We start from the raw sequence: 20,889 nt of genomic DNA, 5'->3' as shown, positions 1-20,889 counted from the left end.
AAATTGGACAGCAGAGGAAGAAGCTGTTCCTGAATCACTGAGTGTGTGTCTTCAGGCTCCTGTACCTCCTTCCTGACAGTAACAATGAGAAGAGGGCATGTCCTGGGTGATGGAGGTCCTTAATGATGGATGCCACCTTCTGAGGCACCGCTCCTTGAAGATGTCTTGGATACTATGGAGGCTAGTACCATAATGGAACTGACTAATTTTACAACTTTCCATAGCTTCTTTCGATTCTGTGCAGTAGCCCTCCACCCACCCTACCACAATACCAAACAGTGAAGCAGCCTGTCTGAATGCTCTATAGAAGTTATCAAGGGTCTTAGGTGAAAACCAAATCTCCTCAAACTCCTAATGAAATGTAGTATCTGTCTTGCCTTTTTCATCTGCATCGATGTGTTGGGACCAGGTTCGATCCTCTCTCCACTTCTGATCCCTCTCTGAGGAATGGTTTGTGTTCCCTCATCCTACCTTTTCCTAGGCCCACAATCAGCTCTTTGGTCTTACTGGCGTTGAGTGCAAGGTTCTTGCTGCAACAGCACTCAACCAGCTGATATATCTCACTCCTGTACGCCCTCGTGTCTTCATCTGAGGTTCTGCCATTTATAGATGGCATTTGATCTGTGCCTAACCACACAGTCATGGGTGTAGAGAGAGTGGAGCAGTGGGCTAAGCACACATCCCTGAGATGTGCCAGTGTTGAATGTCAGCGAGGTGGAGATGTTATTACCAATTCACATAGATTGTGGTCTTTCTGTTAGGAAGTCGGGTAACCAGTTGCAGAGGGAGGTACAGAAGCCCAGTTCTCCAACTTTTAGATCAGAACTGTAGGATGATGGTGTTAAATGCTGATCTATCGTCAATAAATAGCATCCTGACATAGGTATTAGTATTGTCCAGGTGATCCAAGGCCATGTGAAGAGCCAGTGAGACTGTGTCTGCCATAGACCTATTGTGGTAATTGGTAAATTGGAGTGGGTCCAGGCCCTTACTGAGGTAGGAGTTGATCCTAGCCATGATCAACCTCTCAAAGCACTTCATCACCGTAGATGTGAGTGCTACTGGATGATTGTTGTTCAGGTAGCTCACACTACCCTTCTTGGGCACTGGTATATTTGTTGCCCTTTTGAAGCAGGTGGCGACTTCCGACCTTAGCAATGAGAGATTGAAAATGTCTTTGAATACCGCGCACCCACCACCCCCAGCAAGTTTTCAGCCTTTTACCAGGTACTCCATTGGAGCCTGCCACCTTGTGGGTGTTCACTCTCCTGAAAGACAGCCTGACGTCAGCCTCCGAGACAGAGATCATAGGGCTACCAGGTGCTGCAGGGATCCTCATAGCTGTAGTTTTATTCTCCCTTTCAAAGCGAGCACAAAAGGCGTTGAGCTCGTCTGGTAGTGAAGTATCACTGCCTTTCATGATGTTGGGTTTTGCTCTGTCGGAGGTAATGGCCTGCAAACCCTGCCAGACCATCAGGCCCCTGAACCAGCTTGGATAACTTCACTCACCCCAACACCGAACTGATCCCACAAACAACGGACTCACTTTCAAGGACTCTATCACTCATGTTCAAAGTATGATTTATTTATCTATCCATTTATTTATTTATTTATTCATTCATTCATTTAATAGTTTTTCTTTTTTTATTTGCACAATCTGTTATCTTTGCAGTCTATGCTTGTGTGTAGTTTTTCATTGATTCTATTGTATTTTTTGTTCTATTGTGAATGCTCACAAGAATATGAGTCTGAGGTGACATAAAGGTACTTTGTTAATAACTTTAAACTTTGAAGTTATCATCTTCAAAAGCAAGGAACAGAGAGGAAGACAGAGGGAAAATATTTAAGCACTGTGTGAGTGTGAGCAGACATTGTACTGGAAGGACTTGATTTGCATTTCTTTACACAGGGCTTCACAAATCTGCTAATATTAAACTTAGTTCTAACTTAGTCCTAACAAGTTCTCTGACATTCTAGGCTCCTGGATATTCTGACATTAATTTGTACTTCTTTCAGCTTTTGAGCAGAATATTCGCAGGAGCCGTGGGACACTGAAGAATAGATTCCAATCATAACTCCAGGTGTACTCAGGGAAACCCTCCATCTAGTGCAGCAAGTTCACCAGTGTGAGCAGCAGGAACTAGAAGTTGGCCAAATGGCTCAACATGGAAACCTTGAGTACCACCTGCCTCAGGTTTCCCTTCCTATCCCTCCTCCACGCTGCCTGCCATGTGAACAGACCTATCCTAGTGAGGCTCCCTCGCCTTCTTGTTGTTATAATCAAGCAGGAGACAGATGGCAAGTGTGGAGGTGTAGTGGATGGCTTCTAATCTCATAATGCAGTGATTTCTTTGTGCCTTTTTCCCCTCGCCTATCAATCCTGCTCTTATGCAGAATAAATGCCAATCATGTTCAGAATCATTCATGTTTGATTCTTGGGGTAGAGAAATTATTCTTTTAGAGACCACATCTGAATTTATTCCATAACATTTTCTGTATATCCTCCATACTTGTAGGAACCTGGAGCCAGCTGGAGTAGAGCATAAACACTGGTATGGACCAGTTAAGTTAACTAGCTTGTGCTGTATATAATTCTATGTGGGAAACAAGAATACAGGGAAAGGTCAGGAAAACGGGGAAATGTATTTATACTCATCATACTGAAAAGCCTTTGATTGTCAAAATGGTAATTGCGACAGTATAATTTTAAAAAAATGTAGCTCTGCACTTGATTTTCTAGAAAATATTTCTGTAAGATGTTTAAGAGTAGTAGTAATCTGCCAATTTTTGAGAGAGCACATCACTGGCTTCAGAAATATTTTAGTCTGGCAAAGTATAAGAATGGAATAATTTTCTCTGCATTAACTTGGAGCATTAAACCAAAGGGATATCAAAATAACAATAATGTTTTACATTCATTTCAATTCTAATTTGATCATGCTCTTAAATATTGATATTTTCCATACGATATTTTATCTGTCAGAGTTTTGTTCATTGTGTGTAGTCGCAATAACAACACCAAGGTACAAGTCAGGGTACCCATACTGTTAAAACAAAATGCAGCTCTCAGCAGCGGCAAAGGCAGCAAGGCAACATGAGGTTTGACCGCAAACTTTGGATGTGGCATTCCACAAGTTCCTCAAGTGTTCATAAAATTATTTGTCCCTTATTAAATCTGACCAAACTAACCATACTCAGATTTGTTCATATTTTCTGTTTGAGATTGTCACAGGATGATGAATAGAAAGAAGGTTGTTTCTGTTTCACTGCTTGTCCTTGCCTAAACTAGTAGGTAAAAAGAAAATGAAAGATTTGAAGATGGGGAGCAGAAGATATACACAACTTGGGGATCTCTATGACCTGGCCATGGATAGCAACGATGAGCCAGTTCTGTTTGATTTATTCTCACTAGGGGCTGCCCTTTCTCTGACCCAGGAGGGAGCTGTGTGGGAAGCTAGTTAGTGCGATAGGCCTCTAGTGCTGTTCTGCAGAATGTCTGGAGCCAGAGTGTTTGCAAAGAGCCTCTGATAAATAGGCAAAAAAGGCCCTGCTCGCTCCAGCTGGACTTCAGTGACGCTCAGAGATCATTATATCTTCACATAAGCAGGGAAGAACATCCTCTGCGCCACCAAATTCCGGTAAGCAGACTTTAAGAATATAATTTTACTTTTACTTCAGAGTTTCACCAAACTTTGGTTATTCCGTGAAATAAAAAAAAACAAAAATTTATTTGGGAAAAATGGGGGAAACAGCATTGGCAGAATTAAAAAATGTTAATTATATTCGGTTCACTGCATGAAAAAGCAATAACCTCATTTATAGAGGTCATTTTAAAGAACACTACAAGTACTGAGTTTGACTACACTTATGCTCTTAAGAGTTAGCTATACAGTATATTCATTAGATTACAAACCTATACAGTATATTCATTAGATTACAAGTTAGCTATACAGTATATTCATTAGATTCACAAATACTATATAATTTGACCAAGAAACAAATAGGAATGTCATTAAATTGTAAACAATTCTTTAAATGCAAGTTCTTTCTTTAGCGATCATCAATATTGACATGCATCTAGAATGTGGTCACTGCCAGAAAAACAAAAATATTGTTGCATTTATAGATATGTCATCATATAAATAATAAGACTGAAGGCTTAAGGTCAGTCATTTGGCTTGAAATTGATATTAGTAGATAAATATTCATCTCATATAAACGAACAGAGGGAGATTGAGAGATATTAATATTCTAACTTACAGCTCTACTGTAAGTTATATTTAATTGTAAATTATAAATTATTGTAAATTATATTTAATTTCTTTAATTTAAGCACTGTAAAAAGAATCATAACATATTGTAGCTTAAAATAGTGGCATTTCAAGGGAAATTGGAATTCCAAAGAATTAAACACAAATCTTAAAAGTGGTTATATTCAGTTGTAAAGTATTTATTTCTCCCTGGTACATTAGAAAATTACGACGACACATGGTAGATCAAATATGCAAAAGTCAAAGAACATTTGGGGATGTACCTGCCAATTACAAATAATGTTGCACTGTGAATTTAGGAGTAAGAATGAGGTTGAAGGATTTGTTTGTTGCCGGCAACGAACAATATCTTATAGATTGCTGTGCTATTAGTACTAAATAAGCTGTACATGAAAGACTATGGGCAAACCCATTGATTACTGAAATACCCTCTTTAGCCAAGAGTTTTTTCACACATATGCTAAAGTCGACAAGACAAAAGTAACAAAAACATAAAATATTAATAGCTAAGTAGAAATTAAAGATATTATTTATGTAAAACAGTCTATCCAATTCAATAAATGAGATTACGAAGCAATGTCCACAGCACAAGCTTCTATTGGGACTGAATTCAGCAGGACAGGGAATGGAGTAACTGATGAAGTAGTGGATCAGTAACACCAAATTCAGTCTTTGTAAAATGTGAAAACTAAGGGAAGCAAGACATTTTGGAATTTTAGGCCTTGGGAGACATTGTGTTTTTCCATGAGTTGGGTTTAAGAACCAGGGTTGAAACAGGAAAATCACTTTATGTCTTTATGATCCGGAGTTCACTGCCTGATGCATATATAAAATAACTTTAAAATGTGAACTGAATAAATATTCAATGGAAAACAAATTACAAGACAACTGGCAAAAAGCAGGTAAGTGGGATTAATTTACTTGCAGTCCCAAAAGATGCATGTTGATGATTCAGTGGATTAAATTACAAAAGAAAGGCGCTAGTCGCATGCTATATATTATGTGTTTTGCACTGCAAATAACACAGAATGAATAAGTAAGTAATGAATGTATTCCATACACTGCACATAATGTAGAACAAAAAACAAAAGCTACTATGTGCAGTTAGTGCAATACTCGACTGGAAAACTAATTCCAAATAGCAGTCTGATAGTTTCTGTTTCAATCTTGAAATGAGTGATTTTTCTTCTGGGCTTTCCTTGCACGAGAACATGGAGATGGGAGCACGGATAGATTGTAAAGTTCATCTGGATGCCAATTCTATGAAAATCATTTAAACATGCATAGCTTGCAGATGGAATGACTCATGCAGAAGCGGTTTTTCACAATGTATGAGAGGCCTACATTGACAAAGCTTAAAGAGAACTTGCCTGAGCGGTTCCAAGTTGGTTGTGTTTGTAATGGGGCGACAGTGATGGCAACAAATGAGCACCTTCTTCCCACCTGATAGCACCTCTGTCAATATCCTCCATTCTCTGTGCTTTTGCTGTCTAGACACAATTGAACTCACACTATAGAGAGCGAGTGAAATGCAAAGCATAATATAAGTTGCACAATATTTAGAATGTGACAAATTTCATGCAATGTAAAGCACATGGATGAGTCAGTGTTTGGAATCAAAGCCTGCACAAGGAGAATGGTTGTGGTTATTGTAGGTCAGTCACTATTGTCAGATTTCCTCTGGGCTCAGCCATCTTCAACTGCTTCATCAGAAACCGTCCTTCAATAACAAGTTTGTATCATTGACAAAATGGAGTTACTTACCCAAGCTACTCTGATAGCACCTCTCAATCACCTGCAGGTTCCTCTCCAAGCAGTGCACCATTCTGATTTGCAGATATATAGTCTGTCCATTCTAAGTGCCAGACCTGCCTACTCACCATGGGAGTTCTTTAACCAGAAGGAGTGTAGTGGTGGTTCACTATGATCTCTCAAGGGAAAGTAGTAATGGGCAATAAATACATGCCTGATAGAAGAGTTCAGATTCTAAAACTGAATAAAATAATTGCTCAACTGAATTTACACAGCAAAGCAAATTTCAATTGCGATAAGTGGAATAAGCTGTTAGGATATGCCGTGTTGTGTATGATCACTCAACAATGGATATGGCTTAACTATGAAGTATTTAAATTCTGTTATTAATATTTGGTGGTTACCTTCATGGCATTTAGGCCATTGATGGACTTACCTTTAATAGGAAATTAGTAACAGTAAACAAACATGCATTATTCTTTTGTTTAAATGAAGAAGTGAGAGAAAAAGCACATTTTGATTTATATAGTATATATCATAACATCAGAACTTCCTGCTAAAGGCATGAAATTATAAGGGTAATGCACTAGAGGGAACATCATTTGCACGAATGTAGAAAAAGGCATTCAGATTGCATATAGGTCATAAAACAGCACAGAGATAATGTCAAAACAAATTATTTTTTAATTGCATTGAGTAATTAATAATTACTCAGCAGAACTTCATCATAAATAGTAATATTCTCCTTTGTAATAATACCAAGCACAAGGGTCCCCCAGGGCTGTGTGCTCAGTCCACTGCTGTTCACTCTGCTGACCCACGACTGTGCTGCAACACACAGCTCGAACCACATCATCAAGTTCGCCAATGACACGACCATGGTGGGTCTCATCAGCAAGAACGATGAGTCAGCATACAGAGAGGAGGTGCAGTGGCTAACAGCCTGGTGCAGAGCCAACAACCTGTCTCTGAATGTGAACAAAAGAGATGGTTGTTGACTTCAGGAGAGCGACCACTCTCCGCTGAACATCAAAGACTCCTCTGTAGAGATTGTTAAGAGCACCAAATTTCTTGGTGTTCACCTGGCGGAGAATCTCACTGGATCCCTCAACACCAGCTCCATAGCAAAGGAAGCCCAGCAGCATCTCTACTCTCTGCGAAGGCTGAGAAAAGTCCATCTCCTACCACCCATCCTCACCACATTCTACAGAGGTTGTATTGAGAGCATCCTGAGCAGCTGCATCACTACCTGGTTCGGAAATTGCACCATCTCAGATCGCAAGACCCTGCAGCGGATAGTGAGGTCAGCTGAGAAGATCATTGGGGTCTCTCTTCCCACCATTACAGACATTTACACCACACACTGCATCCATAAAGCAAACAGCATTATGAAGGACCCCACGCACCCCTCATACAAACTCTTCTCCCTCCTGCCATCTGGAAAAAGGCACCGAAGCATTCGGGCTCTCACGACCAGACTATGTAACAGTTTCTTCCCCCAAGCCGTCAGACTCCTCAATACCCAGAGCCTGGACTGACACCAACCTACTGCCCTCGACTGTGCCTATTGTCTTGTTTATTACTTATTGTAATGCCTGCACAGTTTTGTGTACTTTATGCAGTCCTGGGTAGGTCTGTAGTCCAGTGTAGTTTTGTGTTGTTTTACGTAGTTCAGTGTAGTTTTTGTATTGTTCATGTAGCACCATGGTCCTGAAAAACGTTGTCTTGTTTTTACTGTGCACTGTACCAGCAGTTATGGTTGAAATGACAATAAAAAGTTACTTGACTTGACTTGAACAGTACTTTTTACATTTACCGGAGAAGCCAAGCACTGAACCTCTTGAAACTAGCCTGTGATTTTGTCACAAGCCTTCGTCAATTAAAGGTTGGGGATGGAATGGGGTGATGGCTGAGGGATGGGGAGCACTTTCTGATTGGAAATTATAAAAGTTTTTACTTGTTTTTTCTGCCGAATATATAACTTACCTTTGGTTGATGAAGGTAATGTATTTTCATCACATAATTACCAACTAACTTTATCATCTAGGACACCTCTGTAATATGTCTTCTTTCATGTCTTTGCAAGTTATTTTACACATAATCTGTAATAATCAGTTTTTTTTTACCAAACAGGAGTGATTGCTCATTCAGACTTTTACCTTTGTGAGTACTTGTTACAATGCTTACAGAATAGTTAATGCATTTCAAAGTTTTCAGTGTTTCAGGAATACCATGAGATTTTTGTTCAGATGTCAAATAGTGCATTTGTTTAATAAAAATGAAGTATCATGCAATATTTGTTTATTGCAATTACTATTACCATCTATGTTGTTTTAATTTATGGTGTTAAGTTAGTACTCTAGGGGTTTTTTTTATCATTTTTCCATACAACTCTCATCACAAGGAATATTGCCTCACATTCACCAAAAATGCAAACAAACTGAAATGATGGCTAATTCTCTCCAACAGCTGCTTCCTGTCCTAAACAAGTTTATATAATCTTATGAATATCCCCAGTGGTTGAACACAAGTCCCCAGAATAAAATTACTCTTTAATTTGGCACAGTTCCTACTAATAGACAACAGTGAGATTGGATGGTGTGGGAAATAGAAAAGTGGCATTTATTGACCATGTACACATGTAGGTGTCATTTTTCTAGTTGTAGATTAAGTATATGCTTGGAGATATTCAGAGACATTGTGAGCCATTGTATTAAAAGAGAGAATGAATATTGAAGGGAGTTATCAGTTATTTTTCTTAATTCTCTGAAAATTGAAGGAATTTTACATCGACCAGTTCTGAATCTCAAAATATGCTGTGGGAAAATGCATTCAACTTGATGGGAAGGAAAAGGAAAATTATTGTTCCTTTTGTAGTGTATCCAATAGGCCAGCACATAAAATTATTCAAACTTTCCTGAAAGGAAAATTAAGGTTGTTTTTTTTAATGGACCTTGACTGCTTCTCATTTTCTCCAATTGATAAGCAGTGTCTGATCTTCGCAGGAGATTATGGTGGGTCACTTTGGTTTAAAACAAACATTTACTGTGACAGATAAGAGCCAGTTCCCTGCCTGCACCTTGACACACTAAATTCTGTTTATAAAACTAGAAATCCTGTGACTTCTAACCAATCTCTTCCTTCAAAAACATAGAGTGGTTGAAATAAAACACAGTGGCCATATTTAAGATAGAATCAATAGTTCACCGATCCTTCCTTAAATATTTTCACTGTGCACATTGGGAACCTTAAAGATCTTTTATTTTTGGTATAAAACCTGCTGATGATCTCCTTTCATGACCTCCCTTATATTCTCAGACAGAAAGTTCAAAATCCACAAGGCTGCAGCTTTGGCAAAAAAGTGCTAAATGGGAGATAACTAAATTCAGAAGTTCTATTAGTATAAATCCAAAATTTTGATGGTATTTACATTTATAGGATAGACTATTCTCACAGATTTCAGGGTACAAATTCTGTGATATGTAGAAGGAAAGAACTTCAAATTGTTCTCATACCAGGGAACATCTGAACTGGTTGTGATGCTATCGGTCCAGGATGTTGGTAAAGGCACAATTGTGTTTAGCTTTGGTCACCATTACAAGAAGGATGTGATTAAACTGGGAAAAGTGCAAAAGTAATTTATGAGGATGTTGCCAGGACTCGAGGGACTGAGTGATAGGGAGAGGTTAGACTGATTGGAGCATAGTAGACTGAGAAGTGATCTCATACAGGTGTATGAAATCATGAGAGGCAAGAAAGATAGGGTGAACAATCTTTTTTCCAGGGTTGGGAAATCGAAACCTAGACCGCATTAGTTTTTAAGATTAGAGGTGAAAGGTTTAATAAGAAACTGAGGGGCGAATTTTAACACAGTGATATGGAACCTGCTGCCAGACATATATTACAGAAGTATGTGGATGACAACAATTTAGAGGGATTTAAGCCCAGTGCTGAGAACTGGGATACACCTAGGTCAGTATGAGCTAAAGGGACTTTTGCTATGCTGTACAACTCTAGGACACTGTTAAGAGAAAGTTAGTAAAACCTATTTTCTTTTTATTCAGGAAAGAAGAAATCATTTAGTAGCATTTCCATCTAAATTATCTTTGTTGATTTCTTTTCCTTGATCCAAGGCAGAATCCCTGCTTGCTCTCGGCACATATAATATAGCCAAATAAGATGTTTTGAACAGAATTCGTGAAAAAGAAAGATCTTCAGTGCTAGAACTACTACAAAGACATTTTTGTTTGTCCCACAGGAATCTAACTTGTGGAAAATTTTCATTGAAGTAGAAACTTGGATAATTGTGTTCCGTCCAAAACTTATATCTCACAAATCATGCAATTTGTTACTTAACTTTTCCCCCCACTTACATTCACTTCTCCAAAAGCTAAGACATGGATATAATAGTCTGCTACAACATGATATCTCATCCAAGTCACTCATTCTGACCTTAATGAGTATTCATAATTTAACTTTTCACTTGGAAATGTCACAGTTATATTCAATTGTCTCTTTACAAGATCAACATATGTGCATTTTCCAACAGGAATCATTTTTTAATCATTAAAATTGGGAATGCTGTTCTATTAATCCTCTTTCCTTCCCCAATGGCACAACTGATCTACAGCTGTTTGCTACCTACTTTCAAGAAAGAACTCAAAATAGACAATGAAAATTCAGAATTTATCACACATCAGCCACTCTAAATTCTAAAATATTTCCATCTGGAGTAATACACAAAATTAGGAGCTCAGCAGGTCGGGTAGCATCAATAGAAAGGAATAGAGTTGACGTTTCAGGCCAAAACCCTTCATCGTCCTGACCTGCAAGGTTCCTCCAGCATTTTAAGAGTAATTCTCTAGATTTCCAGCATCTGCCAGAATCTCTTGTGTTTATATTTTATTCTATAATCTTTGACTGAAAATGATAGAAATTCATATAGGCAACCAGAGCAATCTCCTTGTTGATATAAAGTAATCCATTGCCCATTAGAAATGAAAATATGCTTCTGCAATGGTAAATTGTAGAGAATAATACATCTTAAGATATATTCTGAGAAAATTTCACTTGTATATATTTAAATAAAGCTTCCAACTAGTCTGGCAACTGCCATGAAAAGTATAGCCATAATCTAGTGTTTGGATTCGGAAATACAGGCTATTTCCTTCATAATCCTACCATGGAAATGAAGGGTTGGTACGTCCTGTGCACAATTCCAGTCTCATAATATAGGATTTATCCATAATGCCTCTTGCAATGGTTTAAAATACTTCATTATAAATCAACTGGTACAGATATCGGACCACTTTCACTGCAAAGTGAGGATAGATTATAACTGTGGTACAATCAGAGTAATCCTAAAGATAAATAATTTGTGGTGTACAGCTTTTAATAAACAAATGAAAAACAAACTTGTGTTTATGGTGTCTTTAATATCCCTTTCAGAATGCCTCAAAACACTTTACAGGTAATTAATAAACACAAGAGATTCTACAGATGCTGGGAATCCAGACCAGTACACACAATGCTGGAGAAATTCAACAGGCCAGGAGACATTTATGGAGAAGAATAAATAATCAACATTTCAGACCCTTCAGGTGGACAGTTAATTAAGTACTTTTGTGATGTCAGAAAAAAGATACTATTTCACAATGGAAACTCTTTACAAACAACAATATGATAACATCTAGGTCATCTACTTCTGAATAAGTGTCCAGGACTTTATCAGAATAATGCCATGGAGTCTATATCCATCTCAGGAAACTGAGATGTCTTCAGCTTAATGTCATTTGAAAAATAATATCCCCAAATGATCCATTAAGTTCCTCTAGCAGTTTTTTTTTGCACTGGAACTTTAGAGAAGGTTTCATATCTTGGTTTAGGATTCATATTCAGGCCAGAAGAGTCTTGACTGAATCATCACTGTTATTCTCCCTCCACAGATGCTGCCTGACCTGCTGAGTTCCTCCAGCAGTGTGTTTGTTTGTACTGTAATATTAGAGTAGTTTTATACCTTAGTGTAGGTTTCATACTCAGCCTTTGGAATATAGCTTTAACCTGCAATGTTTTAACAAGGAAAGAAGTCTGCCACTGAATTATGACTGATATCTGTGACTGCCGATTTACTGAATTCACCATCATCTATATTCATGACTTGTAGCTGAAGTGAAGATAGATCCTGGTTGTGACAGCTGTTAGATTTTCTCCATAGACATCCCCATTTTATTTTTATGGATAGTGTGTCAGATAAACTATTAAGCATTTATGATTGAGTAAGAATACGAGTGTAAATATAAATATTAACAAGAAATAAAGCATTCTTCCTAGTGTACTGAGAATTATTCTTGCTCTACTACTTTGCCAATAAAAATAACACAAAATACAATTAATATTCAAGAGATTAACTGATCCATCAATCTCAGAATATGGAAAAAATGATAATCTACTTAAATGTTTTTCAATGACACTGTAAATAGTCCATTGTGTACTGTATTGGAAATTGTTGCCCCTGAAGCAATAATGGAATTTGATCTAAGGCATGATAAAAAATTAAAGAGTAACAACATAAGCAAACATTTCAAACATGAAAGGTCAGAAGTTCTGAAGAATGCTAATTTAACAAAATGTGATGTACACAGCATGAAAGGGAGCAGGACAACCAAAATATCATTACTTATCAATGTCTGCACTATGCAACTCTTCATGATCCCTTAGCGTGTATACAAAGGTCTGTCTGCTGTTGTTTTTGGCACATAAATGTATAGACCAAAAAACTGTCAGCCTTTTAATTTTCTCTGACTGTGGCCCATGGATACCACACATTGGACAAACCTCATCACCAAGGAGGCTCGTTCAGTGGGAGTGCCAGTTATGGAATTGACTATGGTCCTCAGTACAAATGAGTGCAAACTTCAAGCCATTAAAGTTAGTAAATGGCCAAACAGAGCACAGAGGTGAAGCAACTGAACCTTGCATCTAATTATAATAGCTACCAGTTTCAGAAAATTTCTCTTGTGAAGAAAAACTGATGGTATCTACATAGTGTGGGATTTCTATAAGTAACAGTGAATGAAAATAAACTTGATGTAACTTGTGTACAGGTAGTCTGTAAGCATTGTATCTCTATCCATATTAATAACATTAACCATTTGAAATTCTGAATATCTGGATAAAATTAATAAAAAATAATAGTATCTGAATTAAAACTTCAGAACTGGAAGTCTGAAATTAACACAGAAAATGCTGGGAACACTCACTGGGTCAGCCAACATCTGTGGAAGAGAATAACTTGGTTTCTCAAATTCCTACTATTATAGGCTTGCTAACAAGGTATAAAAGTGGTTTCCTTACATTATTCACACACTTTTTCCATTTTTTAACTCTCTGGAACATTTAAGTTGAGAAATTACAGTGTGTTGAGGATTTTAATATGGCATGAAATAATTTTGCATCGTAAGGAGTAAATACTACAATGAAAACAGGAAATGCCAGAAATACTGAGCTGCATCTACGCAAAGAGATGCATTTGTTAGAACAAAAAAAATCTCAAGATGCTGTGAGAAAGGGAGAGGGGAAGAGGGGATTGAAAGGAAGTCTGGTGAAGGGTTAGGAGGCAAAAGGGATTCAATAACACAGGGATAATGGTACAAAGTGAAAGAAAGTGGCAGGAGGACAACATGTAGTCCGTGAGCCAGGACCCCAAATCTGGGCCACCAGTACCATCTGGGGGGAATAATTCTTATACTGATATTTGGCAAGGTATACGGGTACACCCTTAGTGCTAGAAAAGATGTGATAGCGTTGCATCGGTGGTAGCTTTCTGTGAGGGGGACCTCCATGCTATAAGAACCATGGTGCTTTGCCTATGATAAGATGAATTATGCCAGGTACCTGTCCCCTTACTTTGCTCAGATGATGAGCCTCCCAGAGGAGAATCCTTCTGTGTATGAGGCCTTCAAGTCAGGCCAATTCTCAGTGCAGCTGTCAAATATCAACCCCTTTGGGCAGATCCCTGTGGACCAGGCTATTGAAGCCACAGTGAACAAAGACACACAGACTCCTGGAGGCACATCACGCTTCAGCCTGAATGCTGGAGCTATCAAGCGTTACTACATAACAGCTGAGCACTGCAGTGCATTCCTGGGACAGTTAAGGGAGATGGTGCAAGGCAACTAATCAGAGCTTTGTCATGCGGAGCTACAGTGGCCAAGAATCCAGAAAGATGAGGAAGCAGCTTCAGCAGTGGTTAGCCTCATACATGAATGGGTCAACCCATTTGCAGAAAAGCGGGAGCTCATTAGCATCTCTATGTCAAAGGCAGTCCCCAAGGACATTGCCTCTGACCTGATGAAGGCATATAAGATTGGTGAGCAATGCTATGCAACCTTCAAGGATGAGAGCCTAGAGGAAGACCCACCAGCAAAAAAAAATTCCATGACCCAATGAAAACCAACAAGCTGAAAACATTCAGTGATATGTGTAAGAAGAGAGAAGTGAAATCAAATGGGAGGGCGATCATCTTGAAAGCAGACAGGTCTTTCTTTGGACGCATCATAGTGATGGCACAAGGGCGCAGTCTACGTATGGAGGATATCCTTTCTCATCCCCTTGGACCATTACCCTCCACCGGAAGGATTGCTGAGAAAGACAAATAAAGCTACTTTAGCCACAACCTTGCAGAAAAATGTAGCAGTAGAAGATCAACTCCCAGAAAACTCTGCTACAGTAGTTGATGGAATGAACTTGGTCCAAGGAGTGAAAGGTGATCAAGTTACTTTCAGAGATGTTGCCACAACAGTTCTGGGTAAGGCTCTGAGGGAAGGCAGTCAGAGTAGCAGAATAGATGTTGTGTTCGACACATACAAGGAGAACTCTATCAAGAATAGTGAAAGATCTCTAAGAGGTGAAGAGACTGGCCATGAGTTGCAAGGTATCACAGGCACACAGATGGTGAGGCAGTGGAGGAGCTTCCTGACCAAAGTCAGTAACAAAAATAGTCTCAATAGCTTCATAGCCCATGAATGGAGGAAGGTGGAGTACAGAGCAAAGCTGCAGGAGAAGATTCTGTATGCAACTGTGAATCACAAATGTTACAGAATCACATCTCAAGACAGTGAGGAGATATCAGCTCTTCAGTGTCAACAAGAAGAAGCAGATGGCTGCCTACTTCTCCATGCTGCCCATGCCACACGAGAGGGATACCAATCTGTAGTGATCTGCTCAGAAGACACATTTGTCTTTATCATGTCTTTAGCAATTTGTGACAAGATTGAGGCCCCATTGTTCCAGAAGTGTGGCACTAGAACCCGTACAGGGCTCCTAGACATCAGGAAGATTGCTGCTACTGTTGGCATAGCGGTTTGTAGGGCTCTCGTGGGGTTGCACGCATATACAGGATGTGACACTGTGAGCACTTTTGCAGGCAAGGGGAAGACAAGTGCCCCCTAAAACTTCTGACCAGCAACGGGGAAACTCAGGACATTCAGGACACATTCTTAGAGTTGGGTCAGGAATGGGACCTCTCCCCAGAACTAATGGACAAACTGGAAGCATTTATATGTCTCCTGTATGCCTCAAAAGCATCAACCACCAAGGTCAATGAGCTCAGGTATCACCTTTTCTGTGCCAAAAAAGGTGAAATCGAAATTCATCAACTCCCACCATGCAAGGACTGCTTAACAAAACATGCACAGCGAGCCAACTACCAGGTTGGTATATGGAGAGGATGCTTGGAGAAGGACCCACAAGTGCCAAGCCCTGTTAGCAGAGGATGGAAGATGGAGAGAGAAGAGGAAGCTGAACAGTTAGTGGTGCACCGGATGGAAGGCCAGCCAGCACCCGGTTCCATCCTGGATCTACTGGCCTGTAACTGTCCAAAAAAATGTTCACTCCCAAGATGTATGTGTGTTGCAAATGGCCTCGTGTGTACTGATGTGTGTAGAGTGGCAGACTGTGAGAACCAGGCATCCACCTCGGAGAGTGTGGAAAGTTCAGATGAAGATGTGGAAGACGTGGAAGATTTGGAAAATTATTATGATTATTAACAGGTTATGAAAATATAGAAAACAAAGTATGGAAAGCAGTCTTTGATTAAATATATTCATTTTACAACCAAATGCGGCCTATGTTATGGTCGTGTGGAACCCTACATTTGAATTGTTGTACTGTAATTCTGTATGCTATGACAAAAGCTTAAGATTGTTTTGATTTGATACAACAATATGGAAAATATCATGACATTGATAAAACTCCAGAAATCTCTCCAAATGAGGTTTTTTTACCTTTTGGGGTGTGGGGTAACATGTTCTGCTGTACTGATGTTAATATGGAATATATATAAAAAGTGATTACTTATTTGAATTCCTGAATAAGTTCTCTACAAATCCATGTGATTATATGTGTCCTAAGGTTTTTATTGACTTTTTCAAAATAAACAACAGACAAATATTTTTCTAAAAATGAAACGATTCACTCTACTGAAATTGGGCACTGTACTGCGAGTGCCACCAATGACATAGTTTTCAATGTAGAATTTTATAACAACATTTGATGAAAAGTGCTTGAACTCAGCTATCATTGTGACAAATTTCAATGTTGAGGGATCGCTGGTGACAAAATACCACTGGGTTGAATATATATGTTGAACTTTATATTGGCCACTTTTCAGAAATGCTTATTTTAAGGTAGTGTTATAAAATGCAAGATAGCACACATAAAGCTACCACTGGTGCAATGCTATCATATATCTTCTAACTCTAGAGCTGTATACCTTGCCAAAAATCACTATGAGCATTATTCCCTTCAGATGGTACCGACCAACCCTACTGGCTCACAGACTAGAGGAGATGCAAATCATAATCTGAAATCATTGGAGGAAATTGGAATGAATGCTGGGAATTTGAATGATAAACCTCTTGAAATATTGATCATGTGACATTGTTGAATTTTATGTCCAGAATGCTGAAATGTACTAGAAGATTAAATGGCATCTCTTATGCTTACACTGAGACCAGGATGGGCTGGCAGATCTGTCGTCTCTATCATGGGGAGCGGACCCAAATGCAAGACACAGACACTGAAGTACTAGGAACAGGACTAGGTGTGTCAAGCAAGCAAGAGAAGTGAGGAAGAAACGACACTGGACAAGACACAGGCCCTGGACGAGGTTAGGATACAGGGCCTGGAGCAGGACTAGACTAGGAAAGTGGGGCCTGGATGAGGAACTAGGAACGTGGAACCTGGACAAGGAAGACTGGACAGGGACCCAGAACCTGGGTCTTGACTCAGGCTCGGACCCTGGATCTAGGGGAGGACAAGACGTGGCAAGGCAACAGGACTGGACATGGCAGTAGGATGCAGGACCAGAACTGGATGGGGACATGAAGCTCAGACTTGGTCTTGGGAGACAGGAACGCAGAACACAGAGCCTTGGTCTTGGGAGACAGGAATGCGGAACACAGAGCCAAGACCCCTCCTTGGGAACAGGACTTGGGGCCGGGGCTCTACACAGAGTCAGGACCCCTCCTAGGGAGCAGGACGTAGGGCTGGGACTCATACACAGAACACTGAGTGACAGATCTCCACTCAAGGTAATGGCAAATGGCCAGACCTACTCAGTGGAGGCAAGGGCACAGAGAGACGGTTCCCAACACAAGGTAGTGACAAACAACAGGACCTACCTAGCGAAGGCATGAATACAGAGACAGTTCTCAACTCAAGGTAGCGGCAAACGGCCGGACCTACCTAGTGAAAGCGAGGACACAAAGAGACAGTTCCTTATCTGGACACAGCAAGGCCCCAATCTTGCCCTGGCGGTTGAACCTGACAGCGTTACAGGCGAGGACACAGGCGAAGGTAGCACGCGAGGCTTCAGGCGAAGGTAGCAGGTGAGGCTTCAGGTGAAGGTAGCAGGCGAGACTTCAGAAGGAAGGGGAAGGGGAGAGAAGGGAACAGTCCAGCATTGAAGCTGAACCCAGGAGCTGTTTATGTAGCTAGCCCAAAATGAGAATCATGTGCCTCAATTAAGGCACATAACAGGACAAGGAAAAATGGGAAAACCTGAAATAAGGATCGATGGACCGGACCATGAACCGGAATATGGACTTCACGGACCGGACCATGACAGTCTCAAGAAGAACATTAGTTAACAAGCCATCATTATGATACTATCTTTTTAAAATTCCAGATCCAGCCAGTGTGGTGAAGTTGCTAACATTTGCTGTTAGGTAACTTAGGTATAACAAGAATAAAGGAACAGTGGCATATTGCGAAGTTAGAATGCAGTAAGATTTCGTGAGGAATTTAATGGGAGTCTAAATGTCTTTTGCTCTTTTTCCTCTATGTGGCAAACATCAAAGCTTTGTGATCTTCTGCTAATGAAGATCTGAAGAAGTGTGAACAAGAGTCCTGAGGAAATTTTTTGAATTCTCAGGATAAGACCATAAGATATAGGAGCAGAGTCAGGCTATTTGGCCCGTTGAGTCTGTTCTGCCATTTCACCATGGCTGATCCATTTTTCCTCTCAGTCTCAATCTCCTGCCTTCTCCCTGTGTATGTGAAGTTAGATACAATTGTACCATTTCCCATGGAGAAACTGATGTAAAAAGCTCATTGTTAATCCTTCAAAGTTTAAGAACGCAATTGGAAAAGATCTTATTTAAAACAATGAATTCTATGCTGACTCCTGAATATAGAACAGTAACAGGCCTTTTGGCCCACAATGTTGCACTAAACTGATTAAATAATCATTACGTACCTAACGGAACTAATCCCTCCTGCCCAGACAATTCATATCCCCCCATCCTCTGCATATTCATCTTCTTGTCTAAGAATGGCTTGAACACCTCTAACACATTTATCTCCCCCACTACTGTAGGCAACATATTCCAGGCAGCCACCACCCTCTGTGTAAAAAGAAACCTTGCCTCCCACATTTCCTTTGAACTTAACGTTCTTACTTTAAATTCAGAGAACATACTGGACAGAGCCAAACCAAAAGCTGCGGATGAACTCGATTTGTAGTCTGCTGAGGGCTGGACCTGTCTGTGGTATTCAAGACCAGTGACACAGAACTGTACAAGAAGTTCAGGTTCAACCTATAGAAGCCTCCTTTAAGAGCGAGAAAACAATTCTGATTGAGGTTAGAGACAGAATCAGATGAACGTCAGCTCTGTCAGGGTTTGCAGGTCATTACTTCCTACAAAGCGAGATTTAACATCATGAAAGTCTGTGATGCTTCACTCCCAGATGAGCTCAACACCTTTTATGCACACTTTGAAAGGGAGAATAAAACTATGTCTGTGTGAATCCCTGTAGCATCTGCTGACCCTGTGACCTCTATCTCAGAGACCAACATCAGAACATCTATCAAGAGGGTGAACCGTCACGAGGTGTCAGGCCCTGATGGCATACTTGGTAGGGCTCTGTGAACCTGTGCTAATTAACTGGCAGGAGTGTTCAAGGACATCATCACTGCTGCAGTCAACGGTTCCCACCTGCTTCGAAAGGGTGACAACCATAACAGTACCCAAGAAGAGGAGGGTGAGCTGCCTCAATGACTATCAAACAGGTGCACTCACATCCTCTGTGATGAAGTGCTTTAAGAGGTTGGTCATGGCCAGAATCAACTCCTTCCTAAGGACCTGGACCCATTGCAATTTGCCTATCTCCACAATAGGCCTACAGAGGATGAAATCTCACTGGCTGTCCCTAAAACTCAAAGGCATTTTATCACCTGGACAATAGCAATACCTACAGGTTGCTGTTTACTGACTATAGTTCAGCTTTCAACACAATCATACCCTCAGTTCTAATCAACAAACTCCAAAACCTGGGCCTCTGTACCTCCCCTGCAATGGGATCCTTGACTTCCTCACCGGGAAACTACAGCCAGTGCAGATCGGAAATGACATTTCCACCTCACTGATAATCACCACTGGAGCACCTCAATGATGTGTGCTAAGCCCACTGCTCCTACTCTCTCTACACCCATGACTGTGTGGCTTGGCACAGCTCAAATGCCATCTATAAATTTGCCAATGACACCGCCATTGTCGGCAGAATCTCAGATGGTGACGAGGAGGCATACAGGAGCGAGATGGATCAGCTGGCTGAGTGGTGTCACAACAACAATCTTGCACTCGACGTCAGTAAGAACAAGGAATTGATTGTGGACTTCAGGGAGGGAGTTTGAGGGAACATATACCAGTCCTCATCGAGGGATCAGCAGTGGAAATAGTGAGCAGTTCTAAGTTCTTGGGTGTCAACATCTCTGAAGGTCTATCCTGGGCCAAAAATTTTGATTCAATTACAAAGAAGGCATGACGGTGGTTATATTCCATTAGGAGTCTGAGGGGACTTGGTACGTCACCAAAGACACTCACAAGTTTCTACAGATGCACGATGCAGAGTGTTCTCAAGGTCAAGTGCAATTGTCATTCAACCATGCATGAATACCCATGAACACAGCCAAATGAAACTGGTTTCCTCTGGGGCCAAGGTGTGAAACACAGTACTGACAGTCACAGCAGTAAACCTACAGTCACTCGAAAAAAAATCTATATAGCCCAAGTCCATGAGTGACATGTCCTGTAAAACAAGCTGCAGCTCCTTAGAGACTGTGTTAAAGAAATAGAGCTTGAAGACAGTCAGCTCAAACGGGAGAATGAGGAGCTGATAGATAGGAGCTACAGGAAGATAGTCACACCTAAGTTGCAGGAGGCATGTACCTGGCTGCCTGTCAGGAGAGGGAAAGGGAATAGGGAGTACCCCTGTGGCTGTTCTCCTCAATAATAAGTATACAACTTTGCATACTATTTGTGTGTGTGTGTGGGGGTGGGGGGGTTGGAGTTTGAAATCTGCCAAG

At 40.3% G+C, this 20,889-nt stretch overlaps 1 protein-coding gene across 5 annotated transcripts in view; it reads left to right on the top strand.

Moving 5' to 3' along the window:
• Positions 1-3,473: 3,473 nt before the first annotated feature.
• LOC140195238 (bile acid receptor-like) overlaps positions 3,474-20,889 on the top strand; it is a 129,369-nt gene continuing 111,953 nt past the window's right edge. For all 5 annotated transcript variants that reach the window (XM_072253251.1, XM_072253252.1, XM_072253250.1 and 2 more), the window contains exon 1: positions 3,474-3,638. The gene's annotated coding sequence lies outside the window, so the exon portion shown is untranslated. The remainder of the gene's footprint in view (positions 3,639-20,889) is intronic.

This window comes from Mobula birostris, chromosome 3 (assembly GCF_030028105.1).
Source record: "Mobula birostris isolate sMobBir1 chromosome 3, sMobBir1.hap1, whole genome shotgun sequence".
Classification (NCBI taxonomy): Eukaryota; Metazoa; Chordata; class Chondrichthyes; order Myliobatiformes; family Myliobatidae; genus Mobula; species Mobula birostris.
The sequence above is the reverse complement of the archived record's forward strand: the minus strand, read 5'-3'. Positions and strand labels throughout refer to the sequence as shown.